The 15,895-nt window shown below is 46.7% G+C and overlaps 1 protein-coding gene across 1 annotated transcript in view; it reads left to right on the top strand.

Moving 5' to 3' along the window:
- UBA1 (ubiquitin like modifier activating enzyme 1) overlaps positions 1-15,895 on the top strand; it is a 75,855-nt gene that overhangs the window by 13,669 nt on the left and 46,291 nt on the right. The window lies entirely within an intron of this gene.

Below are 15,895 nucleotides of genomic sequence, written 5' to 3' on the forward strand. Positions count from 1 at the left end.
TTATGTTGATAATATCCTCCCTTAATTTCTTCTCAAGAGAGAATAAATGCAGTTCCTTTTATCTTTCCTCATACCCGATCTCCATGCCTCTATCCGTGTGCTTTCCCTTCACTGCACTTTCTCCAGTTCCCCAATATCCATTTTGGGAACCGGTGCCCAAAACTGAACTGCATATTCCAGATGAGGTCTTAGTAATGATTTGTAGAGGGGCAAAATGATCTCCCTCCTCTATTTATTTATATAAGAGCATTTTGCTCGCTTTGGAAACTGCAGCTTGGCATTGAATGCTATTATTAAGCTTATCTGCCAGAACACCCAGATCCTTCTCCACCATTGATTCCCCCAGTTGTTCTCTTAGTGTGTATGATGCATGCATATTCTTAGCCCCCAAGTGCATAACTTTACATTTATCGGTATTAAATCTCATCTGCCACATAGTTGCCCAATTAGACAGTGCATTGAGGTTGCCTTGTAAATTGGAGACATCATGTAAGGACGTTATTCCTTTGGCTTGGTGTCATCCGAAAGCACTGAAAAGTATTTAAATCCCAGACCCTATATCATTTATAAATCTATTAAAAGGTAAGAGTCCCGTCGCTATACCTTGGGGTATACCAATATTAACTTTGGATCATTCAGAGTATTAAGCATTAACCACTACTCCCTGAATATGGTCTTTTAGCCAGTTTTCTACCCATTTACAAACTGATTTTTCCAAGCCTGTAGACTATACCTTACACATTAGCTGTGTGTGGGGAACTGTATCAAACACTTTGTCAAAATTTAAATCTACTATGTCCACAGCCACCCCTTTTGTCTAAGGTTTTGCTCATCTCCTTCATGCACAGCTGCATCTTTGCAAAGGCAGTATGAGGTCAAATAATGAACAATAGGAAAAAATGCAAATTGTGTCCAGTACAGTCTGTGGCCTATGCACATACTGCTAATTCACATATATGAAATATCCATTTATACTGGACAAGTATTAGTACAAATTAGTGATCGACTGATTATCGGCAAAGCCGATATATGGAGGGCCGATCTATCGGAATCGGCTACCAAGGTGACCGATATTGCCGATATTTCGGGAAAGTGCATGTACTGGAGTGATGCCTGCAACTAGAGGCATCACCCCGGTACTGGCGTCCATAGCCGACGGTCGGCTGTTTTGTAATGATAACCGATGCGGCTGAGAAGCCGCTCGGCTGTTATTACAAGGAGCAGGGGGGGGGGGGTGTCGTCGCGCCTTCTGCGGCTCGCCCGGGTCTCCCGTCAACCAGCCTGCACGGCTGCCGAAGGCCCGATCAAGGCCGCATTCGGCTCTGATCGGGTCTCCATCCGGAAGTGATGTCATGACATGGTACTCGGCGCCAGATTTAAAAAAAAAATTACAACATTCAAAACAGCCAAACTTGGCGTTTTGAATGCTTTTTAAGTGCAGAGGAGGGGTTTGGGGTCTTTTAGACCCCCAGATCCCTCCACAAGAGTACCTGTCAAGTGATGAAATTAAAACACATTTTTATTTTTTAAATGTATGAAAATTTTGGCCAATATTTACCGATATGCAATGGCCAAAATATCGGTATCGGCAACGAAAAACCAATATCGGTCGATCACTAGTACAAATATCCGGGCTCTTTTCCTCAGATGTTTGCTGTTCATGCAAAAAAAAAAAAACAAATAATTGGACATAACCTCAGTTGGTAATATTGGAATGTTCTACTATGTCTATTGCAACAAACTTCAGCACACTTGCATCCCTATTATGAAGTGGGCAGACAAATCATGAATCCCTAAAACCTCTTTTGATGTATTTATGCTCCCTTAGTCGGCCTCTACAACGTCTTCCTAGGTATTGCTTTCGACAAGGACATTCCAGCACGTATACAACATGTGTGGTGTTTCATATATATTGTTTAGGTGGTTATATAATTCACCTTTCTGTGCTAGCGGCTGCAGCCTCATAGCGCTCACTTGGTACATGTTTTTTAATATACAGTAAACCCCTCGCTCCATCGCGGTTCAGTTTTTGTGGTCCCGGTATATTGCGTTTTTTTTTTTTTTTTCTCTGTAATGTTATTTTACTATATAAATCATTGAAGATTAAATATTTTTGTGTTTTCCGTAGCTCTTGTTCTGTCTCCCAGTATCTTTTATTAGTTTGTATTGTTTTTAAAAGTGTGTTTAAAGACCTTTAAAGCGGAGTTCCGGCCACAAAATCGACATAGTAGATTTTGGGCCATCTGCTTGCTTATGGTCACCTGAAAAATAAATGGATCGTTACGATTTTTTTTTTTTTTTTTTTTTTGTTTACTTACCTTGTTATTGAAGAAAAATATATACTCGCCTTTCCTCCACTTCCTCCCTCTGCGGCCACGGCCCGCGCCGTCACTTCTCTTTGCATTGATTCCTGGGAGCTGAACGTCATCGCTCCCAGGAATCAATGCGCCTGCACCGGCTCCGCTCGTCAGTTCTGGTGCGGGCACGTCATTCCCTTTCTGAACAGCTTCTGGGCATGCCCAGAAGCTGTGGAGGGATGACGCGCCTGCACTGGAAGTGACGATCGGGACCGGTGCAGGCGCATTCTGAGAGAAAAGGACACGAAAGAGGATGCAGAAGAGGACGCGCTGGAGAAGAGATTTTCAAGGTAAGTATTTCTTCTAAAAGGTAAGTGCGACCCGGGACAGTACAGAGGCTATCCATTGTGGAATGTACTAGCCCTGACTGTGTCGGGGGTATTTTTGTTGAAAAAACTTTTTCGTGGCCGGAACTCCTCTTCAAAATGCTTTTAAAAGTACAGCGACAGTAAAAAAACACATGCCTACAGTGTATTTTAATAGGGTATTTCTATTTTGCAGATTTTCACTTTTTGTGGGTAGGTCCGGAACCCCCGCGATGGAGGGGGGTTTAATAAATATATATATATTGCAGACCATGTTCTTTTTGCCTCTTGGCGTTTTAACAATTGTAACTGTCGTTGGTAGGTGGTCCGGAAGTAGGATACAAATTGCAACCCAAACACCAGTTTTTAATGTCTGTGAACGAGGCCTAAAAGTTCACAAGTCAACAGGATACAAAAATGATAGTGACTGTTCAATCCAATGTACTGGGGAGACTGTCGTGTATCTCAAAGTTGTGGTAGATTATACAAAGTGGGGATAGACCGATTTATCGGCAAGGCCGATATGCACTTTCTCTGATATATCGGCCCCGGAACTGGCCGATATTGCCAATATTTTTGTGACGTCATATTGCCGCCTCCCTCCCACCCTTGCCTCGCCCTCAACCAGCCACCCACAGCCCCGGTGCCAGCCAGCCACCTACCACAGGGTGCCAGCCATTGAGCATTAAACAAAAATTAACAAGCGGATAGCAGCCAGAGTCTGCCCTGTGTGAAAGGGGCCTTAGACATGTTTGGGTATGTCAGTTACTTGGATGTTCATTTATTGGCCAGAATATTTAATTTATTCTGGCCACTGGAATGAACGTTCAAGCGGCGCTTAACGTGACTAGCGTTAACTTGTTTTTAGATGCGGTTAACTGGCGTTTAGGCCTGTTTGAGCTTTTTTGCTCAAAAGCTTCTCTCCTGGACATGCCTATGTGCATGGACACATAGGCTAACATGGAGGGGCATTTAGAGGCATGGAAAAAATAACTCGAATGCCTGTAAATTAGGTGTTTCTGAGCTGCTCTGTGCATGAACCCTTGGAGTTCCTTTATGTCCCTACTGGGGGTAGGGAAAGCATTTAATAAATGGATTGGCGGAGAGGGTTTGAGTTGTTTCTTATGAAGGAATTAAGTTGGAATAGACAAGCTGCAGTATCTCAGAGTTCCTGTATCTGCTTGCAAACCACCCGCCACGGGGGTTTTATCAATGGGCAAGACTATAAAATGTGAATTGGGGCACCTTTTTTTTTTTTATATTTTTAACAGGTAGGACGTCTTCAGGAAACATTTGAGGAAGTCTGGTCAGGGACTGTGCCATCTCTGGTCCATTTGTATCCAAATTCTAGAAGAGTGCTAGCGATACGTTTTATGTGTAAAATACACCATATAATCCTATTCTGGAGAAGGAGCCCCGTGTCAACGCCAGTTGGCGTTTACTTTTAGCTGAGGACTCTCTCCTTGCCCTGTATTTGCCAGTGCTTAGTAAATTACATGATTCCAATACCTGGAAATTCCAGCAATGTCTCTTTGCTCCTATTGTTGGGAGGCTGAAGTATGGGTATAGAAGGGAACAGCAAAGTGAACCCAATTGCTGCTCTGTGGGCAAAACGGGAGCTTAATTTAAAGTAGACCTTTACTCCATAGATTCACTTCTGCTTCCTGCACAACTCATCCATAAAATTCATGGAGGCCGATCAGTAAGATTTTCTTCCAGCAGAGGTCCAAATTGCAGCCCCCCCTCTCTTTATTCTATCCCACTCCTGTTCTTGCATCCGTGTCCTCTGCTCCTCTAATCACCCACCCCTCAGAGTAGTGTGGTCCTCTGCCCCCTTCACATCACTCCCTCAACAGCACTGCCCCCCTCCCTCCCCACACACACACACAACCTCCCCCCCTGTGCTCTCTGCCCCTTTACATCACTCCCAGCAGAAGGGTTCACTATTCCTCTACACCCCCCAACCACACGTTCACTCACTCTAGGGAAATCTGCCCCGTTGCATAACTCCCCCCCCCCCCCCCCCACATACACACTTCCTAAATTAGACCTCCTCCAGCCTTCTGTGCCAGGTCTTCTGCAACCTCACTCCTACCTCATGGGTGCAGAGAACAGGGGGTGGGACAGAGACACAGTAGCACTGCATGGAGGGCAGGAGATGCTGAAGTTAGAGTAATGAAAACAAATTATACTGCGCTTAATCAGACAAAAGAATGAGATTACAATATCAGCTGCTAGCATAAAAAAGTTGTTGTACCGCAAGCTCAGACAAATATAGCAACAGGGTATGCAGCGCTCGATATGGTGATCACAGAAATCAATCAATAATGGTAGTATTAATACTAGAAAGAAAGTCCATAGGGAAAAGGAGTCCAATAAGAGGTCCAAGACATGGGTGATGAAAGACAGAATAAGTATCCTCCACCAAACACCAGTAATAGTGGCCTCTTACCAGAGATATGTGATCCCCATTACAGGGATCTCTGTACACTTTAAGTGGGGTATCCACAGTGGGGTATCCAGGGGTGCTGCCTGATAAACATTTTATACCTTTAAATATGGGTCTAACATGTTACTAAAGGTGAGCTTGGCCTTTAGGATGGCCCGTTTCTTCTATCTACACAAATGAGTTTGGGGATAGAGCCGTGGTCTCCAAACTGTGGCCTGGGGGCCAGATGCGGCCTTTTATACGGCCCTTGCCAACAATTTTTACGGCCCTTGCCACGGATGCCAACAATGGGGCACAATTCCTCCCAATAATGCCAAATAAGTGGCACAATTCCTCCCAATGACACAAAATATGGGGCACAATTTATCCCAATGACCCCAACAATCGGGCACCATTACTCCCGCTTAAACAAATGAGGCATTCTTTATTTCTCCCTGATGTCAGGACTTTTTCTACTTCCAATTGCCTCAGTCCGGCCCCCATAATGTCTGCAGGACCGTAAATTGGCCCCTGGGATAGAGGAACTTCCCCTTCAGAACATTTCTTTAATATATTTTATTTAGAAATTGCAAGGTTACATTGTATATTAATTGCATATACATTAGTATGGTAAAACATTCTATTAGCTTCAATCACGTATTCATAGTGTATGTTAGTCAGTTTTATTGGTTCTAAAAAGATAAATAGCATTTTGAACTTATGAAATGCCTTAGGGTTTCTCCTGGTATAACTAAAAACAATAAATCTAGCCATCGTTCCAGCAGTCCTGCAACCTTACACATTTTTCAGTAATAATAAACACCGTATGGGAAGAACTAGAGAGAAAGTAAAGTTCTCCCTTTTTATTAGGGATGACTAACATCTTTAACCACTTCAGTACAGGGCACTTTTACCCCCTTCCTCCCCAGGCCAATTTTCAGCGCTGTTACACTTTGACAATTGCGTGGTCATGCAATGCTGTACCCAAATTCAATTTTTGTCACACAAATAGAGCTTTCTTTTGGTTGTATTTAATCACTGCTGGGTTTTTTTTATTCTTAAAAAAAAAAAAAAAAAAAAAAAAAAAGAAATTCTTAGTTTGTCAGTAAATTTTGTAAGTAATTTTTCTCCTTCACTGATGGGCACTGATGAGGAGACACTAATATTCTGCACTGATGGGCACTGGCAGGCAGCAAAGATGTAGGGGAGGGGGGGCACAGGCCGGGGTCACTGATGGTGTTTTTGCTTTACTGTAATAGGCACTGATGATCTGTCTCCTGATTACTTGTCCTGGACTCCTCTTTGAGAGGAGTCTCATGGAGAGCTGATCGGCTCTCCATGCCACACACTCTGACAGTGTGAGGAGCGCTGATAAACGGCAATTCCGCATTCACATGTGATTGGACACAGCCGTTACATGGGTAAAGAGGCCACGCCATTGGCTCTTTACTAAGATTGTGGTCGCGCTGTATCCTAGAAACGCAGCGTGGCAGCGATCGATGCGCGGGAGAGCTGCCATTCTGGGGCACTGTCATATAACGTCTTCTGAATGAGAGCCGCACTGCTCTGCTGTCATTTTGGCAGTGGGCGGGCGGCAAGTAGTTAAGGGAACTTAACCTAAAAGGGAAAGTTTCTCTTTCGTTCATTGACGAACGGCTTCTTATCTCCATAAACGTTGGATTATACTGCCCCCTACAGAAGTAGGACCCTAGGCAGAAAAAGTCTGACTATGCCCATGGGTAGTCCCAGGTGGTATACTCCCTATAGGCCTGTTTTTTTTTTTTTTGCCTTGTCAGGAGTAAGGACCTAGTTCCTTGCTGGAATCTTTGGTCCTGGCAAATTTGTTTCATTTTAGATAGAAATGTTTTCTCGTATGTGTGTTTCCCGGTGAGATCTACAATTAACTGCTGGACTGGGAGATAGGCTGGATAATTTAGATCCAGTGGTCACCCCAGTCTGGCCAGCAAGCACTCGCAGACCTCACCTCTGCGCTCGGTCGGCCACGACATAGCCCCACTGGACGGGGGCTGCCCTGTGAGGTAAACGCCTCGCGAGGTCTCATACGACCGGGGTCTCGGCCCGAGTTGCAGCGTTCCTCCTGGCCGTCAGCCCCCCCCCCCCCATTTTGATGGAGAGGGGTTCTGCCTGGTACAGTGCCCGTCTGGTTCCTGGTATGGTTAGTAGCTGTCCCCCTCCCCCTGGAGGGTTTTGGGGTGGACGTGTGCCCCTCCTTTTAGACGGATGGTCTCCCGGGTTCCCCTCTTTCCCGTCAGGCCCCCCACTTTTTCATCTGTCCCCCATCCACATATGTTGGGGCTGTTTGGGTGGTCTGGTCCACCTCCTGGGGTGGGGGCAGGGCACTAATCCGGTGATGGGGGCCGGGGGGGGGGGGGAACCGCCGGCATCCGGTTGATCGACTGTGCGGGGGGGGGGTTGTACCTAGTGGGGGGCTCCTGCCAGGGCCCCCCATCCAGCCTGGGTCTGTCCTTGAGGCCGGAGTTCCCTCCTGGGTCCCTTTAAGCCTAGGGTGCCGCCATTTTGTTGTAGCCTGTGTTTCTATGCACGGTGGCCATGTTTGTGTAGTTCTGTGGCCATTTTGCGAAGGGTTTACAATTTAACATAGCGGAGGCCATGACAGTTAAAAGTGGAGCCCTGTGGGCAGCAATTTCAGCAGTGGGAGCCCCTCCTCATACCCTGGTGCTGACTCCTGGATCCTTACACTTCCTAATTGCCGCACATGGAGTGCAGATTATCCTGGTGGCTGCAGGTGCCTGTTTCTGCTGGGTAGGGAGTCTGGTGAGATTCTCTGCTGAGGTTCGCTTGGTGTTTGTGTCTGGTGACCGGGTGGTACTGCCAGCACGGTGGGGGGTGTCACTTTGCAATGTGTTTAAACTTTTTGTGGGGTCACCCAGGTGACTCATGGAGTCTTTGGAGCACATCTCCCCACCATATTCCCCTCTCTGGGGCTGCGGGGCCCTCTGGGTCCCAACCATCCATCGATGCACTGATGGTGGTCCTGGAGTCTTTTTTTGTGTCCTGGTGGAGGTGGCTTTTGGGCGACGGGCTAGCAGAAAGTGCCCCCCCCCCCCCCCCCCGCCTTATCTGTCTCCTCAGATCCTGAATCTGATTCTGCCTCTGCGGAGGTAGGTCACCCTGCTGGGTCTGAAACCACGCGCCCAGAATCTTCAGATAGTGACAATGATTCCCCTATGTCTGCAACCACGCACAAAAAAGAGTGATGGTGGAAGCACTGATTCGTATCTGTGCCTGAGACCTTGAAGATGCAGCTGCAACAAAGATGCAGGTTCCCTTTTGACATTTGCAAGCTTTCCAGAGCGGCACAGGTGTTTCCTTTCCCCGCCTATTTTGACAGAATTGTCGCCAAAGTGTGGGAACGACCAAGCGTCCACTTGGGGTCCCTATGCATTTTACTAGTCGTTACCCCTATGAGGAGTCCCTCCTTAAGTGGACTGTCCCACCGGTGGTGGACCCTCCAGTTTCCAGATTGAAGAGTCCCAAGCCTTTAAGAATCCGATTGACAGGAAGGTGCAGGCTGTGGCCCGCAATATGTATACTCTGGCTGGTTTGGCACGGAGGCCGGTGTCCACCATTGCCCTGGTGTCACAAACTCTGACCAAATGGGCTAAGCTTTTTTGTCGTGACCTGGAGGGAGAACAGCTCCCCCCTGCCTTTTTTGAGCTGGCGGACCAGCTGGTCCAGGGGCTGCAGTTTATCTGTGATGCCTCTTTGGATGCAGCTCCCCTAGTAAGCTTTCTGTTTCGGCAGTGGTCCTTTGCCGTGTCTTTTGACTCAAATGCAGGTCTGCGGACCAGACTTCTAAAAATGCCTTGACTGATCTTTCCTTTCAAGGAGATCGCCTGTTTGGAGCTACACTGGATGACCTAATTTCTCACACGAGGGAAGAGTACCTTTTTTTTTTTTTTTTTTTCAGCAGGCTACTAAGGGCAAAGAACCTTGTCGCCTTCCTTCTTGGCTCATACATTTTTTCGTCCCTCAGGGTCGACTGACAATGGCTCGAAGCTTTTCAGGGCGTCTATTAGAGGATCCAAACAAACCTGGTCTGGCAAGCTGAGAGCGGGCTTCTCCAGACGCATGGACAAGGCTCCTTCAGCATGAAGGTGTGCCCTCACCCCTATCTGGGGTGGGGGGGGAGGTCTTTGCTGCTTTTTGGACCCGTAGACTTTCCTGGTGCAAGACAAGTGGGTCCACAAAGTCATTTGGTCCAGCTAAAAGATCGAATTTCGCTCTTGTCCTTTCCTTCCAACTTGCGCCTGGCTACAAGATTGAGTTTTGCAACTGTCCCTGGACCGCTTACAGGGTCTGTTTGGGGAGGTACAAGACCTGTTGCGTCAAGGGGTGATTGTCCCAGTTCCGACTTCGGAACGTTTTTAGGGTTTTTACTCAAACTTGTTTACAGGAAGGAAGGCAAGGTGCATCCAATTCTGGACCTCAAGACGCTGGACTGCTTTGTGTGGGTGCAGAACTTCAGAATGGAGTCCATTTGTGTGATGGTGGCATCCCTGCGTCGGGGATTTCCTTGCCTGCTATCGACATCAAGGATGCCTACCTTCACATGCCAATATGTGCTGGTGACCAGCGCTTTCTCTGCTTTTCCATGGGAGAGCAGCGTTATCAGTTTATGGCATTATCCTTTGGTCTTGTCTCTGCTCCTCGGGTCTTCACAAAAGTGTTAGCCCTGGTGCTAGCTTTGTTACGCTAACGGGGGAACGCGTTGCTGGGCTACTTGGACAGTCTCCTGTGAGTCTCCTACTGCTCTGGTGGAAAATCTGGAGATCATAATGTGAACTCTGCGGGAGTTCGGCTGGATTCTGAATTTTCAAAAGTCTGCTCTGGTTTCATCCACAAAGCTGGACACTCTGGACTCCACCTTAACCAGAGTGCTCCTTTCTCTGGACAAACTTCAGAAATTGCAGCCTGCAATTCGTCATCCCTATGGATTTGCATGCGGGTGTTGAGCCTGATAGTGTCTACATTTTTTGAGGCAGTTCCATTTGCACAGTTCCATACGAGGTCCCTGCAAAGGGAGATTCTGGCCAAATGGAACATCTTTGGACAATCTGATCCGGCTGAGGCAGGGAACGAGGGAGTCCCTGATATGGTGGCTTTGTTCTCCAGCTGGGCAAATCCTTTCTGCCCTTGTATTGGACAGTGACCACCACGGATGCCAGCCTGTCAAGCTGGGGAGGCTTCCTCGGCAAGCATTCTGCTCATGGGATTTGGATGCTGGAAAAGTCCAGACTTCTGATCCGAGCGATCAGGCTGTGTCTGGACCATTGGACGGATTGTCTACAGGGTTGTCCAGTGCGCATTTAATCAGACAGTGCCACGGCCATGGCTTATATCATACACCAAGGGGGCACAAGAAGTGTCCTGGCGGCTCTGGAGGTAGCCGGCATTCTAAGGTTGGCAGAACAGTTCGTTCCAGCTCTCTCCACCATACACATTCCCGGGGTGGAAAACTGAGTAGTAGTCCCTTCATCCCGAGGGGTTTCATCAGTTTTGTCTCAGGTGGGGTATCCCTGAGGTGGATCTGTTGGCGTCTCGGCTCAACCAAAAGGTTCGGAGGTTTGTGGCTCAGTCGGGGAATCCTCTGGTGGACGCCACGGACACGCTGGTGGCCCCGTGGGGTCATTATCATCTGATTTATGCCTGCCCTCCTCTCAAGCTGCTAAGACTTCTACTCAGGCTCGAGGCAGAAGGCATTCCGGTTATCTTAGCGGCTCCGGACTAGCCTCGCCGGGCTTAGTACGCCAATCTGGTGCGGCTGGTTGCCAACATTCCTTGTGGAAGCTTCCTCTCAGGGATGATCTGCTGTCCCAAGGACTGATCTTCCATCCTGCTTTACAGTCGCTGGCTTTGACAGCTTGGCTGTTGAACACAGGTGCTGAAGGATAGGGTTTTATCTAAAGCGGTGATTCCTACACTGTTAAAAGCTAGGAAATCTACCTCTAGGAAGATATCCTATCGTACATAGGATATATAATTCTATCGTACATTGCGTGGTGTGAGTCTCTTGGGTTTCGTCCTCGCTCTTTCTCAGTGGCTCGAGTCTTGACCTTCCTTCAACGGCAGGTTTCCTTGAACAGAAATTGGCCTTGAGTACCATCAAGGGCCAGGTGTCAGCTTTGGTGGTCTTCTTCCAATGACCTTTGGCACACACTCCCTGGTGCGTACCTTTCCTCAGGGTGTCAGACATTTGGTTCCTCCAGTGCGGTCTCCGTAGCCGCCTTGGGACCTGAGGTTGGTGCTTTCGGCCCTCCAGAAGCATCCCTTTGAGAACCTTTGGGAGATTCCCCTGCTTACACTGTCCCAGAAGGTGGCTATCACCTCTGCGTGTAGGGTGTCGGAACTGGCGTCATTATCCTGGTGATTCAGAGATAAGGTGGTTCTTCGCCCCTGTTCGTCATTCCTTTCCAAGGTTGTCTCTGATTTTCATTTAAATGAAGACCTTGTGTTGCCTACCCTGTGACCAAAACTTCTGATGGAAATTGCCTTGTGTGCCTTGGATGTGGTTCGAGCAATTTGGGTGTACCCAGCAGCTACGGAGTCTTTTTCAGGAAGTTGGACTCACTATTTGTGCTAACCGATGGGCCCCGTAATGGGTTGTCCGCTTCCTCTGAGACCATTTCCTGATGAATCAGACGGACAGTGATTCAGGCCTATTCCATCAAGGGTCAGGTTCCTCCTTTCCCTGTAAAGGCGCATTCTGCTAGGGGGCTTAGTGCCTCCTGGGCCTTCAGTCATCAGGCATTAGTGACGCAGGTTTGCAAGGTGGACACCTGGTCATTGGTGCACACTCGCAACGTTTTATGAAGTGGGTGTAGCCAGACTTTTTTTTTTTCTGCCTAATGTACTACTCCTGTAAGGGGGCAGTATAACCCAATGATTATATAGTTCAGAAGCTGTGTCCGTCAATGAACATCAGAGAAATGCATTTTACGGTAAGTCAAAAATCAAATTTTTCCACCACCGCCCCTCCTTTACAACTTTTTGGGCACATTTATTTCTTTGGGTAGGGAATTGGCACCTAGTTTTGACAGGCGATCCAAGCGCAAGCTGTCCCCACCCACCCTTTTGCCCACAGCATTCTGAACACATCACAGGTCCTAGAAGGCTGTGGGAACTTTCACAAAGCACAGTACGTCAGCAAATGGCTGTAAAGGAGTCACAGCAGGCTTACCGCAGTAAACACTGGATCCCGGGATAGGTAAGTGTCCTTTTTAATTTATTGGGGGAGACCTGTTTGCTGCCAATAAAGCTGTATATTATGCTTCCTTGCCCTCCACCATGGCAGTTAAGTCTTCCATCTATTTAACATCAATAATACTAGTAAACCATTGTGACAGCTGAGGGGGCTCCCACTGACGTCTGGGATGCAGACTTTTATTGTATTGACTAAAGCCCCGTATACAATCCGAAAATCGGACAACCGATCGTCCGACTTTTTGCTGCTTACTAGTCGCATTTTGAAACTGAAATTCTAACTTAAAAAAAACTAAATACTGTACTGATTTAAATGAAAATCATACAATCTGGTATTGTATGGGAACATACTTTGTTTTTCCCTTTTGGTTAATATCAAATCTGCCATAAAGGGCTCTCAAAAGCTGTATACTATCGATGATCAGATTATCGTACGATCACTTCAAAAGTGGTATTTGTCATCTGATTTTCAGATCGTGTGTACAGGCCTTTAGGTGCTGATCCGTCAGTTTTGATATGTTGTTGTGATGTAGCAGGAAGAAGGTGTGTTCATAAGGGACAACAAAGTGCGTGAATGTTTGTGGTATTTTGAGGACTTTTGTCATTTAACTCAGTGAGTTGTGTAGGCATGTCCAGAAAACAAGAGGATGGTCCTCAAAATGATGATCTTCAAAATGCCAGCATACCAAGGGTATGGATGGAGCTCTTTGGTGTAAAGGTTTGGGAACTGTATACCGCCTCCCTTTTTAAATTTTGTAGTTTTTCTCTTGATAATTCATACTTGGGTAGGTAGAAATGGTGAAATGAATAATTTGAACTTCCTCCTAGGACATGTATTCTGACAGTGGGACTCGCCACTGTCAGAAAATCCTACTCAAAACAAAGTTTTCCAGCATGTCCCTTCTACAGAAGTCGATCAAACCGAATTCTGTTGAGCGGGGACGGCCACACCCAAAATCCAATTCAGCTGGTCCCTGCTGAACCACAGGAATTTTATTCAACCTATTGCCAGCTTTAGGCTGGGCTCACATATATGCGGCCGTGGGTTTGTGCCTGGTGTCCAGTGTGCGTGTGAGATTCAGGTCCCCATTTTGGCCTGAATTTGCATCTGAAGTGGACCCAAACATGCACAGGATCCTTTTGAAATGCATTCTGCAAAAACTGAAACTGTGTGAACCGGCTCCATTGAGAGCTTGTCACACTTGCATGTCATGCGAATTGAATGCGGTAAAAACCCACATCCAATTCACATATGTGAACCTAGCCATAAACTAGTATTAAAGTGGTTGTAAAGGCAGAAGGTTTTTTAACTTGATGCATTCAATGCAATAAGATGAAAAGCCTTCTGTGTGTAGCGGCCTCCCCCAATACTTAAGCCCCATCTCTATCCAGCAATGTCCACGAGTGCTTCAGCTGTCCTGGACTCTCTCCCTCCTGATTGGCTGAGAGACAGCAGCGGTGCCATTGGCTCCTGCTGCTGTCAATCAAACTCAGCCAATCAGGAGAGAGGGGACAGGGCCTAGCCACAGTTCCGTGTCTGAATGCATACACGGAGCTGCGGCTCGGCTACCCCCATAGCAAGATGTTTGCTGTGGGGGCACTCAACAGGAGGGAGGGGCCAGCAGCTCCAGCCAGGGACCCGAGAATGATGCAGGCTGCCCTGTGCAAAAACACTGCATGCACAGAGCAGGTCAGTATAACATGTTTGTTATTTTAATAGAGATAAAAAAGACTTTACAATCACTTTAAAGGCTTGTGTTCAAAAGCAGTCAGTCTACATAATGGTAACTTCTTTTAGTTCTTGATCTATCTTCTTATCTGCATTGTGCACAACTTCCGGCTGGGGCACGCACACAGCAGTTCGCTCATGATGAAATTACATTTTTCAGGAGCACGTTTTGGTTTTCTTCTAAATGCAGATGCATTGTTTTTAGTGGTCAGTGTGGCACACAGTGTGGGGAGATATAGAGGTGACACCACTTGGGACAAAGGACACTGCAGGAATGGAAGTCAAGGGAGAGAGAAGTACAAAATGGGCCGGTCATTCGCAACAGTGAGTTGAAATAATAATTAAAAAATGATGTCCAATATAGAAGTGCATATGCTCTTAATTTTTCCTCTTTGAGTTTAATAAAACTTTAATGCATCTTAAATCATTCACGTCAAAATGTATCAGTTTTCGGTCCGTTTTCCGTTGTGTCGCCATCCGTTTTTCGTCCGTTGTCATCCGTTTTTCATCCGATCCGTTTTTTTGACTGATGAAAAATAGGGCATTCATCCGTTCAAAAAAAAAAATGGACATTGACGGAAACGGATGAAAATGGATGTTAACGGATGATCGTCCGTTGTCGTCCGTTTTTACATAGAGATGCATTGATGTCCTTTTTTCATCCGTCAACTGATGGATAAAAAATGGACAGCATGTGTGAAAGGGGCCTAAGGCCCCTTTCACACAGGTGCTTAACAACATCCACTTGCTTGGTTTGGGGGGGGGGGGGGGGGATTGTTCCACTGATCTCCGCTGGTCAGGGGTCTGCTGTGCAGAGCGGACACTGACAGAGTCAGCTATGCTATGGGGAGATCGGGTGAAAATGGACTGCCTGTACATATTTTCATCTGATCTGCCAGACCGATGGAAAATAGGACCACCATACATCTGGATTTTGTGGGCAGGATCGGGCGTTTTTTTGCAGGTGTTTGGAGGCAGGCATTGACATCTAACAAACGCTTGTAATCTGCCAAAAAAGAAGCTCATGTACTTTTTTGAGCTTCGGTTGATAAAACACTCATATGTGAACAGGGGCCATTAAAATGAATGGGATTTTGTTTGTTGGGCATTTTGAGACTTCACAGATGAGCGTTTTTACGAGCTGAAAAACACTCAGGTGTGAACAGGGCCGTACAGCAGTGATTCAGCAGCTGGGCTTACCCTGCACTGTTCTGTCTCAGCAGACTTCTTATATAAACATAGGACAAGTGATCAGCTCCAGGGACAAGCTCATTTACAGCTTGAATTTGAATGTCCATATATTTGCCACAGTTCTACTGCATGTGAATCCACCTTGGAGGCTGCATTCAGGGTACCCAAAGATGCGGAGGGGAGGGGGGGGTGTAAGTGCTCTGGTAGCAAAAGTGATAAAGTGGCACACCTGTGTGAAAAACCTCAGATGACTGCCAGCCTTTGGCACAAGACCTGTTTAGAGGTGCCTTCACTCTAAACTATGTCACTGGGGGTGTTCTCTGCAGAGGTTGGCACAGTCTGTTTAGTTCATGGCACACATTTGGGAGATAGTAAACATTCTGGGGGAATTTAGTAAAAGTGGAGCATAGTAACCAATCAGCTTCTAGCTTTAGCTTGTTCAGTTAAGCTTTGAAAATGAAAGCTTGAAGTTGATTGGTTGCCATGTACAGCTGCTTTATGTTCTGTGTGTTCCTATTCTTTGTAATTTTGTTTTAAGATGTCATCTTTTATAGAGTGAGGCTTCTCAGCTATATGGCTTTGCTTCATGAAGGTTGTCATTCGTTCTGCTGGTTTAATTGGCACGCTAGAACGTGTCCTA

This window comes from Pelophylax lessonae (genome assembly GCF_965119305.1).
Source record: "Pelophylax lessonae genome assembly, chromosome: 7".
In the NCBI taxonomy this organism is placed as follows: Eukaryota; Metazoa; Chordata; class Amphibia; order Anura; family Ranidae; genus Pelophylax; species Pelophylax lessonae.